The following is a 23919-nucleotide window of genomic DNA, read 5'->3' on the forward strand; positions in this document are numbered from 1 at the left end:
ACCAGCCCATTGGTATGATCAGGGTCCTTGTGGTGACCAAGTCACCCTTACATGTGGAATTCTCAACACTGCTGCATTGGGAAGTTAGTTCTCAACCTGGGAACTTTTGAGAAGACCTGTTTTAATCCATATATCATGACAGAGTTAAAATTCATAGACTATCTCAGTTGCAAAATATCCACTGTCTGTGTTCATTGTCTGCATTTGTACTTATTTATGTCTGCCCTTCTAGGGATATTAATTCTATAAAGTGAACACTGTGTGAAGTTTTTCCTGTTTCCCTCAAACCTAGTTCCCCCATGAATTTAAGGCCCAATAAATATTTAATGAGTTAATTTATGAATGAATGCCACAATACATTCAAGCAGTTCCTAAGGCCTACCTAAATATTCATTATTGTGGAATGTCTCAAAGGAAAACCTGTGAGCAAGGCTGGAACAGACTGAGCTTCAAATTCTTTCCCGGAAATCCCTAGCTTCTTTCTCTCATTGTCTTCATGTTAAACACCTATTGCTGCTCAGTGTTTTAGTTGTGAATGGAGAAGTCACAGAAGCTCACTATGACGCTTATGAAACTGTCACCAGAGGGGCCACTGGCCATTATACTAAGACACTTCACTTCCATTTTATTTTCCCTCCTTTTCTCCTCTACACAGGGTGAGGAAAGCATTTCATTGTCTTGATTTATCATTATCTATAAAAAATTAAACTAATAAATTAGGGGATAGTTTTAGGTCTTCAATAAAGATTTGCTATAGGGATTCCTTGAAACACTATGCTCTCTAAGGACATTTAAAATTGGATTTGATTTACAAAAATTTGATTTGCACATAACTACTGAGGAATGTATTGATTGCTTTAAGTGAGCTTCACAAGGACATAACTACCTTTAATCTTTTATAACAAAGGTGGCAATTAAAATTGTTTTTGCTAAGCAATTTTGAAATTGAAGTCGATCTTTTTGTTGGTTTTTCCTCACTCAGAAGATTCCCCACCCCCATCTTTCTAACCCTTCCTTCTGCTAATTAGGGGAAGGAAAGTTTGTATTCTCAGTAGAATACAGCTTCTGCAAGAGTCTCTTGTTCTTCTTATGGACACTGTAAAAGCCGAGTTTGAAGTTTAAGTTCATTTGGTTCCCCTCTGTTAATGCAGTGTCTTTTAAACTCACTTCTCAAAGGTACCATTACAGAAAGATTCATTTGTTGGTTATTAAAAAGCAGTCAATTACCCTGTTTGCTGAACTTGTGGTCCCCTGCCATATCGCCATTTTTATTCCACTCCCCCCCAAAGCCTGCCTTTGTTTGGGGCCTGTTTGTTTGCTTCAGTTAGCCTGTGGTGTGAAATGCCTAATAAGGAATCCTGACAATAGTTTGCTCCATCTCTAGATTGAATTTCTTTATAGATCAACCTCTGTAATTCATTTCCCAACTGGTCCTGATCAATACAACTCAGCTTAAGGTTAGAGAACTAACCATGGTGGATGGGGGCTCGAAGCACTGCCTCTATAAAGACCCTTTTTGATAGTAACCTGTCAAATTGACCTACATCCTGTCCCAGAGTCTGGGTCCGAGCTATGTCCTTGTCCCAAAGCTGTCGCTGTCTTATTCTCTTTGATTTTGTAAAGCCAAAGGCCAAAGAGGCTTTTACACAACCAGCAAAAGTGAGGATATATGCATTATGCACACTGGGATATATGAGCCCAGACTAGGCTCTACTGCAAACTGGATGTTGGATTTCAGTAAGTGACTAGAGTAGTTTGAACTTTTGTTTTAGCTTCTGTATTTTAAGAGAGCTAGATCTGTTGATTCCTCGGGCTCTACTAGTTTCAACTTGCTCAGATTTCTACATCAAGGCAGAGGATCCTTATTTTTTTTAGCTCAGTGGTCACCACTAGAGTAAAATCCATGTTTCTAGATCATGGAAATAGCAAAAATGCTTTGTTGTGAGCATTCCCAACTAGATTTTCAAAGTTCCTGGTTTTGGTTCCTTGGCCAAGGCCCATTGTTTCTTTCTTGCCCTGATTCCTTCTCTGTAAAATGATGACATACAATTCTATTATTTGTCCATTAGGAGACAGCAGTATTGACAGAGGTCAACAATGTGAGCAGCACAGCGGAAGCTAAAGTAGATTGTGAAGATGTTAGTCAAACAGATGCTGCATTGCCAGAGGGCAGAGGCATGCATGTCACCCTGGAGTCTCATAGATCTGGCATTCTCTTGTTCTTCATTCTTCTGCCCTCTCTGCTGTAGCTGTTATTCATACTGAACAAGAAATTATGGTGTCTTAGTCAGGGTTTCTATTCCTGCACAAGCATCATGGCCAAGAAGCAAGTTGGGGAGGAAAGGGTTTATTCAGCTTACACATTCACATTGCTGTTCATCATCAAAGGAAGTCAGGACTTGAACTCACACGGGGCAGGAAGCAGGAGCTGATGCAGAGGCCATGGAGGGATGTCACTTACTGGCTTCCTTCCCCTGGCTTGCTCAGCCTGCTACAGAAACCCAAGACTATTAGTCCAGGGATGGCACCATCCACAGTGGGCAGGGTCCTCCCCTCTTGATCACTAGTTGAGAAAATGCCTTTTCCCTGGATCTGATGGAGACATTTTCTCAAGGGAGACTCCTTTCTCTGTGATTATTTCAGCTTGTGTCAAGTTGACCCATAAACCAGCTAGTACATATGGCTTGTTTACAAACTGTCTAAGTGGAAAGACTCTTTACTCGGAGCAGTAACATTGATCCTTCGGGGGAGTACAGGTTTACCTAAGCAAGCTAGCTAGCCTGTTAATCCCACCTGGATGAAAACACCAATACCCACTGACCAACCAATCAAATCTCTGACTCTCATACCAAGAGCACTTGGTTTACAATATCCCCAGGGTCTAGAATAAGTCATGAAGACGATCTCACCTCATACCCTTTAGGTTAGCAGGGACATTCACAAACTGTTCAGTAAGGACATAACATGAGGAAGGTTGATGGTATTAATTTTATTCCTTCGATGTTGTCTCTGTAAGACTTAGTTCTGGAAGTATAATTATACTCAAATTATATATAGCAATGATTTTTAAAATATTTATAATGTCCTACATTTTTACTCCGAGCAAAGTTTTGTACTGAGCATATTACATAAAGGATTTCACTTGATATATTCTTTGCAATGTCTCTGTGAGGTGTTCATTTAGTAACCTTTCTGGAATGAATGGGCAAAGTGATGAATTAATACGACTTAATAATGAACATGTGTTGATGACTTTCTACAAGCTAGGCATCCTGTTTAAGCTTTGGAGATTCAGATCTGAGTCAAAGAGCACAGAAGGCAATTCTTATTGACTTTGGAGTCTAAATATGTTGACCTACATTTGTAAACAAACAAACCGAAAACACAATAGATGGATTAACTTGACCAAGGTCATATAGCAAGAGAATGTCAGGACAAGAGAGAGAAATAAATTTGGCCTAGGCCGCAATAGAATAACTAATACAGACAGATCTTCCTGACCCAAGTAGTTGATAAAACTATAAAAATTATATGGAGATAATGTTTCTAGGCCCTGGACATTAAGCAACTCAAGACTGAAAGTCTGAAAAGAAAATGAGGATCACACAATTTGAACTTCATATTTCTTTTTTCTGTCTTTCAGCTCAGGGGTGCAAGTTCTATATGGAATGATGGTGTTCCACCTGAAATGATATTGTTGAGCTTAGAAGGTTGGCACTGAGTTTACTTAAGAGAGTACTAAAGCAGAAGAAGCTACTAACTATAGGTGATACATATATGTATGTGTATGTATGTGTATATAACAGTAGAAACCGGATGTAGATCTCTTCTGAGAGACAAAGCCAGAATACAGCAAATACATAGGCGAATGCCAGCAGCAAATCACTGAACTGAGAATAGGACCCCCGTTGAAGGAATCAGAGAAAGGACTGGAAGAGCTTGAAGGGGCTTGAGACCCCATATGAACAACAATGCCAAGCAACCAGAGCTTCCAGGACTAAGCCACTACCCAAAGACTATACATGGACTGATCCTGGGCTCCAACCTCATAGGTAGCAATGAATAGCCTAGTAAGAGCACCAGTGGAAGGGGAAGCCTTTGGTCCTGCCAAGACTGAACCCCCAGTGAATAGGATTGCTGGAGGGAGGGTGGTAATGGGGGGAAGATGGAGAGGGGTTAGGAGGATGTTGGCCCGGAAACCGGGAAGTGGAATAACAATCGAAATGTAAATAAGAAATACTCAAGTTAATAAAGATGGGGGGAAAAAGACTATAACAGTGTTCTAAATACTTATTCTTATACACACTGTTATATGGCAATTTCCTCGAAATTGAAACATATCTTCCATGCAGGAGGAACTTATGAGCTGATGATGATGAAGATGATGAATAAAGGGTCATTTGTCTGGGAATGCATATATACGGAAGATTCTCAGCAGTAAAAGAAGGAGTAAAAAGAAGGCTGAGGAAAAGTCTCTGAGCAGTCTGCACACTAGAGAGAGAGAGAGAGAGAGAGAGAGAGAGAGAGAGAGAGAGAGAGAGAGAGAGAGATTTGAACTATCAATGCCTGTAAGATCTATGGAAAGCACTAGGATCACAGGATTACAGCTCTCATGACTTAACATGGGTTAGGGTGGGATTTTGGGTGATGCAACTGCTTTTGAGTCTTCACTGTCCCTTCTATGCTACCTCTCTCCCATACTTGTCTTAGCAATACCAATAAAAACTCATTGATTCACCTGATTAGACCTTGGTACAATCATTACTTTGGTCTGTCATGAGTTCTCTCTCTCTCTCTCTCTCTCTCTCTCTCTCTCTCGTATATAGAAATGAGTATATTGAATATCCCTAGGGAAGTTCTGCCACACAATGCCCACAGAGTGTAGCTCTTTTTTTTAATTTTGTAGTTATATTTATGTACAGAAAACTTAAGTGTACATTTAACCCAGCTTAGTGGCGAGTTCTTTAGCCTTTGCCTTTTCTAGCTTGGCAATGCGAGCCACAGACTTAGGACCCAGGACGTTGCCTCCCCAGTGGCGGCGGATCTCGTTGTATCTGTCATTATAATTGGTCCTAATAGCTCCCACCAGCTTAGCCAGAGCACCCTTGTCTTCCGAGTTAACCTGTGTGAAGACAACAGTGGTGCATGTCTTCCTGTGGACCAGGCGCCCCAGCCTGGCCTTTCCCTTGATGATGCAGTAGAGCACCCCCATCTTTCGACACAGGGCAGGCAGGAAAACCACCAGCTCAATGGGGTCTACATCATGGGCAATCACCACCAACTGAGCCTTCTTGTTCTCCACCAAGGTGGTGACTGTATTGACCCCTGCTCGGAGGACAGGTGGTCTCTTAGTTGAAACGTCCCCTTTGCCAGCAGCTTTCTTCTCAGCACAGGCCAGCAGCCTCTGCTTCTTCTCCTGCTTTGTCTCTGGCCTGTACTTGTGGGCAAGCTTAAGCAGCTGAGTTGCTGTTTGCCTGTCCAGGGCCTGGGTAAACTGGTTGATGGCAGGAGGTACTTTGAGCCGCTTATAGAGGATGGCTCTTTGCCGCTGCAGCGTGATGTAGCCGGGCCATTTGACGAAGCGCGTGAGATCTCTTTTGGGCTGGATGTCCTGCCCAATGCCGAAGTTCTTAGGCCTTTTCTCAAACAAAGGGTTGACCACCTTTTTGGCCTCTTGTTTCTTGACCACGGCAGGGGCCGGGGCCACCTTCTTCCCCTTGGCCTTCTTTCCTTTGAGCATCTTGCTCGGCTGGAGGAGAGAGTCAGAGTGTAGCTCTTAGCATTCATCAAAGAAACTACTTGGTGCCCCAAGTGGAGATTATTACAGAGATCCACAACTAGCCTGTATGCAGAGCATACATGACTGTGAAGTGCCCAACCCCAACTGACATATAGAGAACACAACTTCTGTACCCAAAACTCAGAAATAAACATGGCCAAGAGGAAGGAAAGGTTATAATATCCAGAGGACCAGGATGCCTTCTGTGATAGAATGTCTTCTAGACATGACAGAGGAGATATAGTAACTCTCAACAATATGGTTGTCCAAACAAACCTGCACAATAACCACACCAGTAGACATGTCAAAGAGGATAGAAGAAATTTTTCAAGGTTCCATTCCTTAATGAAGAGCTGCAAGCAATCAGTAGCTGCTGAGAGAGAGAGAGAGAGAGAGAGAGAGAGAGAAAGGGAGAGAGAGAGAGAGAGAGAGAGAGAGTTTTCTTTAGGGATGAGACCCTCTAATAGGGTATCTAGTCGCAAGCAATCAGCCCTAAGCATATGTACATAAAAGCAACAGTAAAGGGACTAATGTATATGTAGACACATATATAATATTACATATATTAGTCCATTATATATATTTACATATTATATATTTGCATATATATGTAAAATAATTAAAGAAGAGTTAACTGAGAGAAGTTGGAAGGACATAGGAGGCAGGAATGAGGAACATAAATAATGCAAATACACTACTCATGTATGAAATTCTCAAAAAAATTGAAAGAATAAATTAAAAATTGTTAGATGTGAAAGGAAGCAATGAGAGTAGTCTATAAGGCATATGAAAATAAATCAATGGATACTGACCACAAGAAAATATAACCATTAAAATTTGAAAGTAGAGGCTTTAAAAAAGCTACCATACATACCTTTCAGACAGGTGTGAAGACAAAGATTCCCAGAGGAAATGACAATTACCTGATGATCATTGGGCCCTTGCACCATTTTCAGTCATGAGATGAGACATTTCATACACAAAACTTGGGTGATAGGGAATTCAAATTCCCACCTACATGCCTGGATTCTGATCCGTCACTGGCTGTCTCAGATGTGGTTGGCCTACTTTGATGACCTGGCAGACCCCTCTTCTTCATACCATGGGAGCTTTTCAGCTCAACATGGGTTACAAACATTGGACAGGTATGATCTAAAGCTTCATGGACCAGGGTGGAGGATTGGAGAGGGACTCTTGAGTGAGCACTTGACTATAAAACTGGACCTTTCTATAGGAACTCAGTGTAGTGGCAGCCCACCTGTTATAGGTGATGTACCAATAACAGACATGACATCTGACTTAATGGGACATAGTCATATGACCACTATTGATCAGTCACTGGATCCCCCAGTTGGTGTGAGCTTAGGAGGTAGCACCACTTTTCTACCTTCCCAGTTATTTGAGGATCATCTGTCAGCTACTTCTTCTCCTACCATTCACTTCACAAGGACAGTTTTGATGGTACCCAGAGGCAAATGGCAGGCAGAAGACAATGAAAACGGAAAAAGCAAAGTCTCCAAGAAGAGCAAAAAGAAACCCTAAAGAACCCCAGAAGCCTGACTGTGTGTTCAAATTATTCTTTCATGATACTCACACTGCCTGCCGTCAAGGCCCAGAACCCTCATGACACCTTTGGTGAGGTTTCGAAGATCATGATTTTCAGGTGGGAGAGTCTTGGAAAAGAGTAAAATAAGTGTAGAAATGGAAAACTGAAATATCCCAGAAAGTGTCTCAATGTTCTAGCTGCTTATAAAGACAAGGGGGAGTGTGAGGCTACTCTGGAAGATACCATGTTACAGTTATGGACTCCTTCACCACTGCCTTTGTTCACTGAGAACTCATCATCTCCAGCATCAACCTCAACAGAGTTGTCTGCTTTGTCCCCTTGGACTTTAGTTAATTCCATAGTGTCTTCTTATGTGACAAATCAGGCATCTACTGGGGCTGAATCATGCCAATATTACCAAGTTGATTATCCAATCAAATGTTGCCCTCCTTTATTATTTATTATGTATTATTATTATTATCATTATTATTATAAGGAGAAATGGTTATTGTTATCCCAGCCACAGTGGTTACTTCCTCTGGACTCCACTAGATCAAACAAGTACAACTACTACCCAGCCTGGCCAACAGGCCTAGCAACCATGCAGTCAGCATTGCAGATGGCAGTAACTCCTGCCTTCTGTGCAACTGCCTCCACCCTGACTACACTCCTTCCATGATAACAAATACCTCATCCCTCAACTCAACAGCAAATCATCATTCTGCAGCAACCTCTTTCACTTCAGGCCATGTGACAGTCCTATCAGAAAGTTAGAATCAACTTAAAAACCACAGTTACCTCATCGGCAGAGGAACATTTTGCTTCTACCCACTTTGAAAATGTAGACTATCTTGGTCCCTGCAACTGTGGACAGTGTGGTCCTGAGCACAGTATAAACTGCAGCCCTGAGGCCCTCGTGGTAGAGGCAACTTCTGAGAATCCGTGAAAATGGTCGCAGATGTGGTGCCTGAGGTGGAGTCTCCTCAGATGAATGAGGAATTGGTGAGTGGCTCCTCTGTGACATTTTCTTTAATTTTTTTTTACCAGTTTAGACCTTTATTTTTATTTTTTTATTTTTCTTTTTTTTTCTTTTTATTTTTTTTATTAACTTGAGTATTTCTTATATGCATTTCGAGTGTTATTCCCTTTCCCGGTTTCCGGGCAAACATCCCCCTCCCCCCTCCCCTTCCTTATGGGTGTTCCCCTACCAACCCTCCCCCCATTGCCGCCCTCCCCCCATAGTCTAGTTCACTGGGGGTTCAGTCTTAGCAGGACCCAGGGCTTCCCTTTACACTGGTGCTCTTACTACGATATTCATTGCTACCTATGGGGTCTGAGTCCAGGGTCAGTCCATGTATAGTCTTTAGGTAGTGGCTTAGTCCCTGGAAGCTCTGGTTGCTTGACATTGTTGTACTTTTGGGGTCTCGAGCCCCTTCAAGCTCTTCCAGTTCTTTCTCTGATTCCTTCAACAGGGGACCTATTCTCAGTTCAGTGGTTTGCTGCTGGCATTCGCCTCTGTATTTGCTGTATTCTGGCTGTGTCTCTCAGGAGCGATCTACATCCGGCTCCTGTCGGTCTGCACTTCTTTGCTTCATCCATCTTGTCTAATTGGGTGGCTGTATATGTATGGGCCACATGTGGGGCAGGCTCTGAATGGGTGTTCCTTCAGTCTCTGTTTTAATCTTTGCCTCTCCCTTCCCTGCCAAGGGTATTCTTTTTCCTCATTTAAAGAAGGAGTGAAGCATTCACATTTTGATCATCCGTCTTGAGTTTCGTTTGTTCTAGGGATCTAGGGTAATTCAAGCATTTGGGCTAATAGCCACTTATCAATGAGTGTATACCATGTATGTCTTTCTGTGATTGGGTTAGCTCACTCAGGATGATATTTTCCAGTTCCAACCATTTGCCTACGAATTTCATAAACTCGTTGTTTTTGATAGCTGAGTAATATTCCATTGTGTAGATGTACCACATTTTCTGTATCCATTCCTCTGTTGAAGGGCATCTGGGTTCTTTCCAGCTTCTGGCTATTATAAATAAGGCTGCGATGAACATAGTGGAGCACGTGTCTCTTTTATATGTTGAGGCATCTTTTGGGTATATGCCCAAGAGAGGTATAGCTGGATCCTCAGGCAGTTCAATGTCCAATTTTCTGAGGAACCTCCAGACTGATTTCCAGAATGGTTTTACCAGTCTGCAATCCCACCAACAATGGAGGAGTGTTCCTCTTTCTCCACATCCTCGCCAGCATCTGCTGTCGCCTGAGTTTTTGATCTTAGCCAATCGCACTGGTGTGAGGTGAAATCTCAGGGTTGTTTTGATTTGTATTTCCCTTATGACTAAAGATGTTGAACATTTCTTTAGGTGTTTCTCAGCCATTCGGCATTCCTCAGCTGTGAATTCTTTCTTTAGCTCTGAACCCCATTTTTTAATAGGGTTATTTGTTTCCCTGCGGTCTAACTTCTTGAGTTCTTTGTATATTTTGGATATAAGGCCTCTATCTGTTGTAGGATTGGTAAAGATCTTTTCCCAATCTGTTGGTTGCCGTTTTGTCCTAACCACAGTGTCCTTTGCCTTACAGAAGCTTTGCAGTTTTATGAGATGCCATTTGTCGATTCTTGATCTTAGAGCATAAGCCATTGGTGTTTTGTTCAGGAAATTTTTTCCAGTGCCCATGTGTTCCAGATGCTTCCCTAGTTTTTCTTCTATTAGTTTGAGTGTGTCTGGTTTGATGTGGAGGTCCTTGATCCACTTGGACTTAAGCTTTGTACAGGGTGATAAGCATGGATCGATCTGCATTCTTCTACATGTTGCCCTCCAGTTGAACCAGCACCATTTGCTGAAAATGCTATCTTTTTTCCATTGGATGGTTTTGGCTCCTTTGTCAAAAATCAAGTGACCATAGGTGTGTGGGTTCATTTCTGGGTCTTCAATTCTATTCCATTGGTCTATCTGTCTGTCTCTGTACCAATACCATGCAGTTTTTATCACTATTGCTCTGTAATACTGCTTGAGTTCAGGGATAGTGATTCCCCCTGAAGTCCTTTTATTGTTGAGGATAGCTTTAGCTATCCTGGGTTTTTTGTTATTCCAGATGAATTTGCAAATTGTTCTGTCTAACTCTTTGAAGAATTGGATTGGTATTTTGATGGGGATTGCATTGAATCTATAGATTGCTTTTGGTAAAATGGCCATTTTTACTATATTAATCCTGCCAATCCATGAGCATGGGAGATCTTTCCATCTTCTGAGGTCTTCTTCAATTTCTTTCCTCAGTGTCTTGAAGTTCTTATTGTACAGATCTTTTACTTGCTTGGTTAAAGTCACACCGAGGTACTTTATATTATTTGGGTCTATTATGAAGGGTGTCGTTTCCCTAGTTTCTTTCTCGGCTTGTTTCTCTTTTGTATAGAGGAAGGCAACTGATTTATTTGAGTTAATTTTATACCCAGCCACTTTGCTGAAGTTGTTTATCAGCTTTAGTAGTTCTCTGGTGGAACTTTTGGGATCACTTAAATATACTATCATGTCATCTGCAAATAGTGATATTTTGACCTCTTCTTTTCCGATCTGTATCCCTTTGATCTCCTTTTGTTGTCTGATTGCTCTGGCTAGAACTTCAAGAACTATATTGAATAAGTAGGGAGAGAGTGGGCAGCCTTGTCTAGTCCCTGATTTTAGTGGGATTGCTTCAAGTTTCTCTCCATTTAGTTTAATGTTAGCAACTGGTTTGCTGTATATGGCTTTTACTATGTTTAGGTATGGGCCTTGAATTCCTATTCTTTCCAGGACTTTTATCATGAAGGGGTGTTGAATTTTGTCAAATGCTTTCTCAGCATCTAATGAAATGATCATGTGGTTTTGTTCTTTCAGTTTGTTTATATAATGGATCACGTTGATGGTTTTCCGTATATTAAACCATCCCTACATGCCTGGGATGAAGCCTACTTGATCATGGTGGATGATTGTTTTGATGTGCTCTTGAATTCGGTTTGCCAGAATTTTATTGAGTATTTTTGCGTCGATATTCATAAGGGAAATTGGTCTGAAGTTCTCTTTCTTTGTTGTGTCTTTGTGTGGTTTAGGTATAAGAGTAGTTGTGGCTTCATAGAAGGAATTCGGTAGGGCTCCATCTGTTTCAATTTTGTGGAATAGTTTGGATAATATTGGTATGAGGTCTTCTATGAAGGTTTGATAGAATTCTGCACTAAACCCGTCTGGACCTGGGCTCTTTTTGGTTGGGAGACCTTTAATGACTGCTTCTATTTCCTTAGGAGTTATGGGGTTGTTTAACTGGTTTATCTGTTCCTGATTTAACTTCCATACCTGGTATCTGTCTAGGAAATTGTCCATTTCCTGAAGATTTTCAAATTTTGTTGAATATAGGTTTTTATAGTAAGATCTGATGATTTTTTGAATTTCCTCCGAATCTGTAGTTATGTCTCCCTTTTCATTTCTGATTTTGTTAATTTGGACACACTCTCTGTGTCCTCTCGTTAGTCTGGCTAAGGGTTTATCTATCTTGTTGATTTTCTCAAAGAACCAACTTTTGGTTCTGTTGATTCTTTCTATGGTCCTTTTTGTTTCTACTTGGTTGATTTCAGCTCTGAGTTTGATTATTTCCTGCCTTCTACTCCTCCTGGGTGTATTTGCTTCTTTTTGTTCTAGAGCTTTTAGGTGTGCTGTCAAGCTGCTGACATATGCTCTTTCCTGTTTCTTTCTGCAGGCACTCAGCGCTATGAGTTTTCCTCTTAGCACAGCTTTCAGTGTGTCCCATAAGTTTGAGTATGTTGTATCTTCATTTTCATTAAATTCTAAAAAGTTTTTAATTTCTTTCTTTATTTCTTCCTTGACCAGGTTATCATTGAGTAGAGCATTGTTCAATTTCCACGTATATGTGGGCATTCTTCCCTTATTGTTATTGAAGACCAGTTTTAGGCCGTGGTGGTCCGATAGCACGCATGGGATTATCTCTATCTTTCTGTACCTATTGAGGCCCGTTTTTTGACCAATTATATGGTCAATTTTGGAGAAAGTACCATGAGGAGCTGAGAAGAAGGTATATCCTTTTGCTTTAGGACAGAATGTTCTATAAATATCCGTTAAGTCCATTAGGCTCATGACTTCTCTTAGTCTGTCGACATCACTGTTTAATTTCTGTTTCCATGATCTGTCCATTGATGAGAGTGGGGTGTTGAAATCTCCCACTATTATTGTGTGAGGTGCAATGTGTGTTTTGAGCTTTAGTAAGGTTTCTTTTACGTATGTAGGTGCCCTTGTATTTGGGGCATAGATATTTAGGATTGAGAGTTCATCTTGGTTGATTTTTCCTTTGATGAATAAAGTGTCCTTCCTTATCTTTTTTGATGACTTTTAGTTGGAAATTGATTTTATTTGATATTAGAATGGCTACTCCAGCTTGCTTCTTCTGACCATTTGCTTGGAAAGTTGTTTTCCAGCCTTTCACTCTGAGGTAGTGTCTGTCTTTGTCTCTGAGGTGTGTTTCCTGTAGGCAGCAGAATGCAGGGTCCTCGTTGCGTATCCAGTTTGTTAATCTATGTCTTTTTATTGGGGAGTTGAGGCCATTGATATTGAGAGATATTAAGGAATAGTGATTATTGCTTCCCGTTATATTCATATTTGGATGTGAGGTTATGTTTGTGTGCTTTCATTCTCTTTGTTTTGTTGCCAGGACGATTAGTTTCTTGCTTCTTCTAGGGTATAGCTTGCCTCCTTATGTTGGGCTTTACCATTTATTATCCTTTCTAGTGCTGGATTTGTAGAAAGATATTGTGTAAATTTGGTTTTGTCATGGAATATCTTGGTTTCTCCATCAATGTTAATTGAGAGTTTTGCTGGATACAGTAACCTGGGCTGGCATTTGTGTTCTCTTCAGGTCTGTATGACATCAGTCCAGGATCTTCTGGCCTTCATAGTTTCTGGCGAGAAGTCTGGTGTGATTCTGATAGGTCTGCCTTTATATGTTTCTTGACCTTTTTCCCTTACTGCTTTTAATATTCTTTCTTTATTTTGTGCATTTGGTGTTTTGACAATTATGTGATGGGAGGTGTTTCTTTTCTGGTCCAATCTATTTGGAGTTCTGTAGGCTTCTTGTATGTCTATGGGTATCTCCTTTTTTAGGTTAGGGAAGTTTTCTTCTATGATTTTGTTGAAGATATTTACTGGTCCTTTGAGCTGGGAGTCTTCACTCTCTTCTATAACTATTATCCTTAGGTTTGATCTTCTCATTGACTCTTGGATTTCCTGTATGTTTTGGACCAGTAACTTTTTCTGCTTTACATTATCTTTGACAGTTGAGTCAATGATTTCTATGGAATCTTCTGCTCCTGAGATTCTCTCTTCCATCTCTTGTATTCTGTTGGTGAAGCTTGTATCTACAGCTCCTTGTCTCTTCTTTTGGTTTTCTATATCCAGGGTTGTTTCCATGTGTTCTTTCTTGATTGCTTCTATTTCCATTTTTAATTCCTTCAACTGTTTGATTGTGTTTTCCTGGAATTCTCTCAGGGATTTTTGTGATTCCTCTCTGTAGGCTTTTACTTGTTTATTAATGTTTTCCTGTGCTTCCCTGAGTGTGTTCATGTCTTTCTTGAAGTCCTCCAGCATCATGATCAAATATGATTTTGAAACTAGATCTTGCTTTTCTGGTGTGTTTGGATATTCCATGTTTGTTTTGGTGGGAGAATTGGGCTCCGATGATGGCATGTAGTCTTGGTTTCTGTTGCTTGGGTTCCTGCGCTTGCCTCTCGCCATCAGATTATCTCTAGTGTTACTTTGTTCTGCTATTTCTGACAGTGGCTAGACTGTCCTATAAGCCTGTGTGTCAGGAGTGCTGTAGACCTGTTTTCCTCTCTTTCAGTCAGTTATGGGGACAGAGTGTTCTGCTTTCGGGCGTGTAGTTTTTCCTCTCTACAGGTCTTCAGCTGTTCCTGTGGGCCTGTGTCTTGAGTTCACCAGGCAGCTTTCTTGCAGCAGAAAATTTGGTCTTACCTGTGGTCCCGAGGCTCAGGTTTGCTCGTGGGGTGCTTCCCAGGGGCTCTCTGCAGCGGCAGCAACCAGGAAGACCTGTGCCGCCCCTTCCGGGAGCTTCAGTGCACCAGGGTTCCAGATGGTCTTTGGCTTTTTCCTCTGGCGTCTGAGATGTGTGTGCAGGGAGCAGTCTCTTCTGGTTTCCCAGGCTTGTCTGCCTCTCTGAAGGTTTAGCTCTCCCTCCCACGGGATTTGGGTGCAGAGAACTGTTTATCCGGTCTGTTTCCTTCAGGGTCCGGCGGTGTCTCTGGCAGGGGTCCTGCCGCTCCTGGGTCCTCCCCCACGGGAGCCCAGAGGCCTTATACAGTTTCCTCTTGGGCCAGGGATGTGGGCAGGGGTGAGCAGTGTTGGTGGTCTCTTCCGCTCTGCAGCCTCAGGAGTGCCCACCTGACCAGGCGGTTGGGTCTCTCTCTCACCGGGTCTGGGAGCAGAGAGCTGCTGCAGGCCGGGATCCGCGGGTGTTAATTTTTTTTTATTAACTTGAGTATTTCTTTTTTTTTTTATTAACTTGAGTATTTCTTATATACATTTCGAGTGTTATTCCTTTTCCCGGTTTCCGGGCAAACATCCCCCTCCCCCCTCCCCTTCCTTATGGGTGTTCCCCTCCCAACCCTCCCCCCATTGCCGCCCTCCCCCCATAGACTAGTTCACTGGGGGTTCAGTCTTAGCAGGACCCAGGGCTTCCCCTTCCACTGGTGCTCTTACTAGGATATTCATTGCTACCTATGGGGTCAGAGTCCAGGGTCAGTCAATGTATAGTCTTTAGGTAGTGGCTTAGTCCCTGGAAGCTCTGGTTGCTTGGCATTGTTGTACTTTTGGGGTCTCGAGCCCCTTCAAGCTCTTCCAGTTCTTTCTCTGATTCCTTCAACAGGGGACCTACTCTCAGTTCAGTGGTTTGCTGCTGGCATTCGCCTCTGTATTTGCTGTATTCTGGCTGTGTCTCTCAGGAGCGATCTACAACCAGCTCCTGTCGGTCTGCACTTCTTTGCTTCATCCATCTTGTCTAATTGGGTGGCTGTATATGTATGGGCCACATGTGGGGCAGGCTCTGAATGGGTGTTCCTTCAGTCTCTGTTTTAATCTTTGCCTCTCCCTTCCCTGCCAAGGGTATTCTTTTTCCTCATTTAAAGAAGGAGTGAAGCATTCACATTTTGATCATCCATCTTGAGTTTCGTTTGTTCTAGGGATCTAGGGTAATTCAAGCCTTTGGGCTAATAGCCACTTATCAATGAGTGCATACCATGTATGTCTTTCTGTGATTGGGTTAGCTCACTCAGGATGATATTTTCCAGTTCCAACCATTTGCCTACGAATTTCATAAACTCGTTGTTTTTGATAGCTGAGTAATATTCCATTGTGTAGATGTACCACATTTTCTGTATCCATTCCTCTGTTGAAGGGCATCTGGGTTCTTTCCAGCTTCTGGCTATTATAAATAAGGCTGCGATGAACATAGTGGAGCACGTGTCTCTTTTATATGTTGAGGCATCTTTTGGGTATATGCCCAAGAGAGGTATAGCTGGATCCTCAGGCAGTTCAATGTCCAATTTTCTGAGGAACCTCCAGACTGATTTCCAGAATGGTTTTACCAGTCTGCAATCCAACCAACAATGGAGGAGTTTTCCTCTTTCTCCACATCCTCGCCAGCATCTTCTGTCACCTGAGTTTTTGATCTTAGCCATTCTCACTGGTGTGAGGTGAAATCTCAGGGTTGTTTTGATTTGTATTTCCCTTATGACTAAAGATGTTGAACATTTCTTTAGGTGTTTCTCAGCCATTCAGCATTCCTCAGCTGTGAATTCTTTGTTTAGCTCTGAACCCCATTTTTTAATAGGGTTATTTGTTTCCCTGCGATCTAACTTCTTGAGTTCTTTGTATATTTTGGATATAAGGCCTCTATCTGTTGTAGGATTGGTAAAGATCTTTTCCCAATCTGTTGGTTGCCGTTTTGTCCTAACCACAGTGTCCTTTGCCTTACAGAAGCTTTGCAGTTTTATGAGATGCCATTTGTCGATTCTTGATCTTAGAGCATAAGCCATTGGTGTTTTGTTCAGGAAATTTTTTCCAGTGCCCATGTGTTCCAGATGCTTCCCTAGTTTTTATTCTATTAGTTTGAGTGTATCTGGTTTGATGTGGAGGTCCTTGATCCACTTGGACTTAAGCTTTGTACAGGGTGATAAGGATGGATCGATCTGCATTCTTCTACATGTTGCCCTCCCGTCGAACCAGCACTATTTGCTGAAAATGCTATCTTTTTTCCATTTGATGGTTTTGGCTCCTTTGTCAAAAATCAAGTGACCATAGGTGTGTGGGTTCATTTCTGGGTCTTCAATTCTATTCCATTGGTCTATCTGTCTGTCTCTGTACCAATACCATGCAGTTTTTAATCACTATTGCTCTGTAATACTGCTTGAGTTCAGGGATAGTGATTCCCCCTGAAGTCCTTTTATTGTTGAGGATAGCTTTAGCTATCCTGGGTTTTTTGTTATTCCAGATGAATTTGCAAATTGTTCTGTCTAACTCTTTGAAGAATTGGATTGGTATTTTGATGGGGATTGCATTGAATCTGTAGATTGCTTTTGGTAAAATGACCATTTTTACTATATTAATCCTGCCAATCCATGAGCATGGGAGATCTTTCCATCTTCTGAGGTCTTCTTCAATTACTTTCTTCAGAGTCTTGAAGTTCTTATTGTACAGATCTTTTACTTGCTTGGTTAAAGGCACACCGAGGTACTTTATATTATTTGGGTCTATTATGAAGGGTGTCGTTTCCCTAATTTCTTTCTCGGCTTGTTTCTCTTTTGTGTAGAGGAAGGCTACTGATCTATTTGAATTAATTTTATACCCAGCCACTTTGCTGAAGTTGTTTATCAGCTTTAGTAGTTCTCTGGTGGAACTTTTGGGATCACTTAAATATACTATCATGTCATCTGCAAATAGTGATATTTTGACTTCTTCTTTTCTGATCTGTATCCCCTTGATCTCCTTTTGTTGTCTCATTGCTCTGGCTAGAACTTCAAGAACTATATTGAATAAGTAGGGAGAGAGTGGGCAGCCTTGTCTAGTCCCTGATTTTAGTGGGATTGCTTCAAGTTTCTCTCCATTTAGTTTAATGTTAGCAACTGGTTTGCTGTATATGGCTTTTACTATGTTTAGGTATGGGCCTTGAATTCCTATTCTTTCCAGGACTTTTATCATGAAGGGGTGTTGAATTTTGTCAAATGCTTTCTCAGTATCTAATGAAATGATCATGTGGTTCTGTTCTTTCAGTTTGTTTATATAATGGATCACGTTGATGGTTTTCCGTATATTAAACCATCCCTACATGCCTGGGATGAAGCCTACTTGATCATGGTGGATGATTGTTTTGATGTGCTCTTGAATTCGGTTTGCCAGAATTTTATTGAGTATTTTTGCGTCGATATTCATAAGGGAAATTGGTCTGAAGTTCTCTTTCTTTGTTGTGTCTTTGTGTGGTTTAGGTATAAGAGTAGTTGTGGCTTCGTAGAAGGAATTCGGTAGGGCTCCATCTGTTTCAAATTTGTGGAATAGTTTGGATAATATTGGTATGAGGTCTTCTATGTAGGTTTGATAGAATTCTGCACTAAACCCGTCTGGACCTGGGCTCTTTTTGGTTGGGAGACCTTTAATGACTGCTTCTATTTCCTTAGGAGTTAAGGGGTTGTTTAACTGGTTTATCTGTTCCTGATTTAACTTCCATACCTGGTATCTGTCTAGGAAATTGTCCATTTCCTGAAGATTTTCAAGTTTTGTTGAATATAGGTTTTTATAGTAAGATCTGATGATTTTTTGAATTTCCTCCGAATCTGTAGTTATGTCTCCCTTTTCATTTCTGATTTTGTTGATTTGGACGCACTCTCTGTGTCCTCTCGTTAGTCTGGCTAAGGGTTTATCTATCTTGTTGATTTTCTCAAAGAACCAACTTTTGGTTCTGTTGATTCTTTCTATGGTCCTTTTTGTTTCTACTTGGTTGATTTCAGCTCTGAGTTTGATTATTTCCTGCCTTCTACTCCTCCTGGGTGTATTTGCTTCTTTTTGTTCTAGAGCTTTTCGGTGTGCTGTCAAGCTGCTGACATATGCTCTTTCCTGTTTCTTTCTGCAGGCACTCAGTGCTATGTGTTTTCCTCTTAGCACAGCTTTCATTGTGTCCCATAAGTTTGGGTATGTTGTACCTTCATTTTCATCAAATTCTAAAAAGTTTTTAATTTCTTTCTTTATTTCTTCCTTGACCAGGTTATCATTGAGTAGAGCATTGTTCAATTTCCATGTATATGTGGGCATTCTTCCCTTATTGTTATTGAGGACCAGTTTTAGGCCGTGGTGGTCCGATAGCACGCATGGGATTATTTCTATCTTTCTGTACCTGTTGAGGCCCGTTTTTTGACCAATTATATGGTCAATTTTGGAGAAAGTACCATGAGGAGCTGAGAAGAAGGTATATCCTTTTGCTTTAGGATAGAATGTTCTATAAATATCCGTTAAGTCCATTTGGCTCATGACTTCTCTTAGTCTGTCGACATCACTGTTTAATTTCTGTTTCCATGGTCTGTCCATTGATGAGAGTGGGGTGTTGAAATCTCCCACTATTATTGTGTGAGGTGCAATGTGTGTTTTGAGCTTTAGTCAGGTTTCTTTTACGTATGTAGGTGCCCTTGTATTTGGGGCATAGATATTTAGGATTGAGAGTTCATCTTGGTTGATTTTTCCTTTGATGAATATGAAGTGTCCTTCCTTATCTTTTTTGATGACTTTTAGTTGGAAATTGATTTTATTTGATATTAGAATGGCTACTCCAGCTTGCTTCTTCTGACCATTTGCTTGGAAAGTTGTTTTCCAGCCTTTCACTCTGAGGTAGTGTCTGTCTTTGTCTCTGAGGTGTGTTTCCTGTAGGCAGCAGAATGCAGGGTCCTCGTTGCGTATCCAGTTTGTTAATCTATGTCTTTTTATTGGGGAGTTGAGGCCATTGATATTGAGAGATATTAAGGAATAGTGATTATTGCTTCCCGTTATATTCATATTTGGATGTGAGGTTATGTTTGTGTGCTTTCATTCTCTTTGTTTTGTTGCCAGGACGATTAGTTTCTTGCTTCTTCTAGGGTATAGCTTGCCTCCTTATGTTGGGCTTTACCATTTATTATCCTTTGTAGTGCTGGATTTGTAGAAAGATATTGTGTAAATTTGGTTTTGTCATGGAATATCTTGGTTTCTCCATCAATGTTAATTGAGAGTTTTGCTGGATACAGTAACCTGGGCTGGCATTTGTGTTCTCTTCAGGTCTGTATGACATCAGTCCAGGATCTTCTGGCCTTCATAGTTTCTGGCGAGAAGTCTGGTGTGATTCTGATAGGTCTGCCTTTATATGTTTCTTGACCTTTTTCCCTTACTGCTTTTAATATTCTTTCTTTATTTTGTGCATTTGGTGTTTTGACAATTATGTGATGGGAGGTGTTTCTTTTCTGGTCCAATCTATTTGGAGTTCTGTAGGCTTCTTGTATGTCTATGGGTATCTCCTTTTTTAGGTTAGGGAAGTTTTCTTCTATGATTTTGTTGAAGATATTTACTGGTCCTTTGAGCTGGGAGTCTTCACTCTCTTCTATAACTATTATCCTTAGGTTTGATCTTCTCATTGACTCTTGGATTTCCTGTATGTTTTGGACCAGTAACTTTTTCTGCTTTACATTATCTTTGACAGTTGAGTCAATGATTTCTATGGAATCTTCTGCTCCTGAGATTCTCTCTTCCATCTCTTGTATTCTGTTGGTGAAGCTTGTATCTACAGCTCCTTGTCTCTTCTTTTGGTTTTCTATATCCAGGGTTGTTTCCATGTGTTCTTTCTTGATTGCTTCTATTTCCATTTTTAATTCCTTCAACTGTTTGATTGTGTTTTCCTGGAATTCTTTCAGGGATTTTTGTGTCTCCTCTCTATGGGCTTCTACTTGTTTATTTATGTTTTCCTGGAATTCTTTCAGGCATTTTTGCAATTCCTCTCTGTAGGCTTCTACTTGTTCTCTAAGGGAGTTCTTCACGTCTTTCTTGAAGTCCTCCAGCATCATGATCAAAAATGATTTTGAAACTAGATCTTGCTTTTCTGGTGTGTTTGGATATTCCATGTTTGTTTTGATGGGAGAATTGGGCTCCGATGGTGCCATGTAGTCTTGGTTTCTGTTGCTTGGGTTCCTGCGCTTGCCTCTCGCCATCAGATTATCTCTAGTGTTACTTTGTTCTGCTATTTCTGACAGTGGCTAGACTGTCCTATAAGCCTGTGTGTCAGGAGTGCTGTACACCTATTTTCCTCTCTTTCAGTCAGTTATGGGGACAGAGTGTTCTGCTTTCGGGCGTGTAGTTTTTCCTCTCTACAGGTCTTCAGCTGTTCCTGTGGGCCTGTGTCTTGAGTTCACCAGGCAGCTTTCTTGCAGCAGAAAATTTGGTCTTACCTGTGGTCCCGAGGCTCAAGTTCGCTCGTGGGGTGCTGCCCACGGGCTCTCTGCAGCGGCAGCAACCAGGAAGACCTGTGCCGCCCCTTCCGGGAGCTTCAGTGCACCAGGGTTCCAGATGGTCTTTGGCTTTTTCCTCTGGCGTCTGAGATGTTTGTGCAGAGAGCAGTCTCTTCTGGTTTCCCAGGCTTGTCTGCCTCTCTGAAGGTTTAGCTCTCCCTCCCACGGGATTTGGGTGCAGAGAACTGTTTATCCGGTCTGTTTTCTCTAGGTTCTGGCGGTGTCTCAGGCAGGGGTCCTGCCGCTCCTGGGCCCTCCCCCACGGGAGCCCAGAGGCCTTATACAGTTTCCACTTGGGCCAGGGATGTGGGCAGGGGTGAGCAGTGTTGGTGGTCTCTTCCGCTCTGCAGCCTCAGGAGTGCCCACCTGACCAGGCGGTTGGGTCTCTCTCTCACAGGGTCTGGGAGCAGAGAGCTGCTGCGGGCCGGGATCTGCTGGTGTGGGACTTCCGGTAAACACAGAACGTACCCGGTCCTAGAGGAATTCTGCTTCCGTGTGTCCCAAGTTCACCAGGCAGCTTTCTTGCAGCAGAAAAGTTGGTCTTACCTGTGGTCCCGAGGCTCAAGTTCGCTCGTGGGGTGCTGCCCACGGGCTCTCCGCAGCGGCAGCAACCAGGAAGACCTGTGCCGCCCCTTCCGAGAGCTTCAGTGCACCCCTCTGTGACATTTTCATCCGAGCCTCAATGAAGGACATCTTATTGTGAGCACTCTTCCATTATCAGGAAGAGTAAGACAATGAGAACTGAAGCAATGTATATATGGTGAAGAAGTGCAGGGGTGTATTCTTGGCCTGCATAGCCTCTAAGAATCCAAACTCTGCTGTTTAAGAAGTAGCCTTTCTTCTTCTCCAAAGCACTGAGGATTCATTGGCTTGACACAAGTCAAAGAGCCTGGTTTTGAAACATAAGCTGGGCTTCTAGTAGTTCATGACCTCTACCCATGGTCCTTTTTGCCCCTACCTCCGTTTTCTCTTTTCAGCAGCGGCCAGAGCATGTAGCAAGGGCAGCGAATTTACTGTAATTGAGAATTGCTTTTTTCCTCGCAACTGCAAGCGAAAATACCAGGTTAATAGCACAGGGGAAGGTGAATGGAATATGGAAGCAAATCATAGGGGGTTATTAGAAGAAATGTCTTGGTAAAATTGTCAAAGACTTGCTTTAAACATTATTAAAACGATGGGAAAGTACTTAGCTTTGATCCTAGGAGAAAACAGCACTGGGATAAGAGAGGCTTGGGGTTACAGCTCAGTGGTAAAGTGCACTGATTTTAATCCCAAATTAATAAATGAGTTTTAAAGAGGGATAAAAAATACTGATTTAAAATAAAATATCCCTTTAGAGAGGAACTATTATTAATCTATATAGCACTTTAAGAACAAAGGTTTGGGGAGACTGAAATTATTACCTAGCAGTAACAAAACTCTGGGTTCAGTTTAAAAACAGGGAGATCCGCAGTTCAAGGTCGTCTTTGGCCACTAATGGGTTTTCGGGAGTCTAGGACACATGGGACAAGGATAAAACAGAGTTTGTGCAGATCATGGTGGCTCATGCCTTTAATCCCAGGATTTTGGAGGTAGAAGTCGAAGGATTTCTATAAGTTCAAAGTTAAACTGTACTCACATAGTTGCGCATTGTTTTTTAAAAAGACAGAGGCTGTGTGTGAAGACACTCTCCTTTAAGCCAGCACTTGTGAGGTAGAGGCAGTTGGATCTCTGAGTCTGGAGCTAGCCAGGGCTATACAGTGAGATCCTGTCTAAAGGTTTTCTCTCTGCTCCTGACACACTCCTACTCTCCCCCTCCTCCTCCTGCTGGGATTATTGCACTGGAAGGGAAATGACATCCTACGGGAGTATCTCGTTTTTCTCTCCAATATTTCCGCAGTCCAAATTTCTTTACCTGACTTGATTATAAGTTTTGCATGTAAGTGGCAGAACTCTGTACCCTTAATAAGAGGTTTTACAAAATAAAATAAATGGACAAGTTTAGGAATATAAAAGAAAACTCAGACATTGAAAAGACAAGCCGCCTCAGAAACAGTGGAGACTATTTCTTTTATTTTCTTAAAAGTATTTTATTTATATTTATTAGATAGTTTATGTATTTACATTTTAAGTATTATTCCCTTTCCCCCTCTCCCATTCCCCCTCCCTTCTCCTTGCTTGTATGATTTTGAAGTTATAAAACTTAAATAAGATAAATTTTAGAAATAATCCCAGTGGGGTTGGGGGTTAGGAGTGAGCTCAATTGTTAAAATATTTGCTGCACAAGCAGGAAGATCTGAACTGAGAACCCCAGCATCCTTGCAAAATTTTAGATTACAGATGGCATAGCCCTATAATCCATGAACTGAGCTGGTGGTCAGACAGAGACAGGAAAATACCTGGGGCTTGCTGGCCAGCCAGTGTAGCATACCTGGTGATCTTCAGGCTCAATAAATAACTTTGTCTCAAAAAGTAAGGTGAGTGTGTCCATACTCACAAACATGAACTCATATATGCTCATACTTGTGCACAAAAATGAACACCTACACATATACACACACACATACACAGCCACACACATGGGGGACCAGGGGAGAGGGGGAGAGAAAGAGAGAGAATCCTAATTCATGAATATGGATAAAAAGCTGAGAAAAGAAATGAGCCCCAATGATCTGTGGTATATGCATAAGCAAGGCCTGTAAAGAAGAGGATGTAGACAACATGACAACATGGCAGAAAAGGTTCTTCCCATGGAAGAGCACACCAATCAGTTATTCAATAACAAATGGTGATCTCTGAAAAAAATATATAAGTAACACCATAGAAACTGAGCAAGTTGCACTTAAATGCATATATTATATATAATATATTATATAACATATAAATATACAATAATATATATATTCTACATACATGAAAAAAGAGGCTATGGATTTGAAAGAAAGCAAGAAGGAATAAATGGTAAGGTTTGGAGGCAGAAAACGGAAGGAAGAAATGATAATCTCATAATCTCAAAATCATAATCTCAAAATCATAATCTCAAAAATAAA

General features: G+C 41.4%; 1 pseudogene; it reads left to right on the forward strand.

Annotated features, from left to right (window-relative positions):
- The first annotated feature begins 1572 nt into the window (after positions 1-1572).
- The window catches only part of Tox4-ps1 (TOX high mobility group box family member 4, pseudogene 1), a 74608-nt pseudogene continuing 52261 nt past the window's right edge, over positions 1573-23919 (forward strand).

Source organism: Rattus norvegicus, chromosome 7 (assembly GCF_036323735.1).
Source record: "Rattus norvegicus strain BN/NHsdMcwi chromosome 7, GRCr8, whole genome shotgun sequence".
Taxonomy (NCBI): Eukaryota; Metazoa; Chordata; class Mammalia; order Rodentia; family Muridae; genus Rattus; species Rattus norvegicus.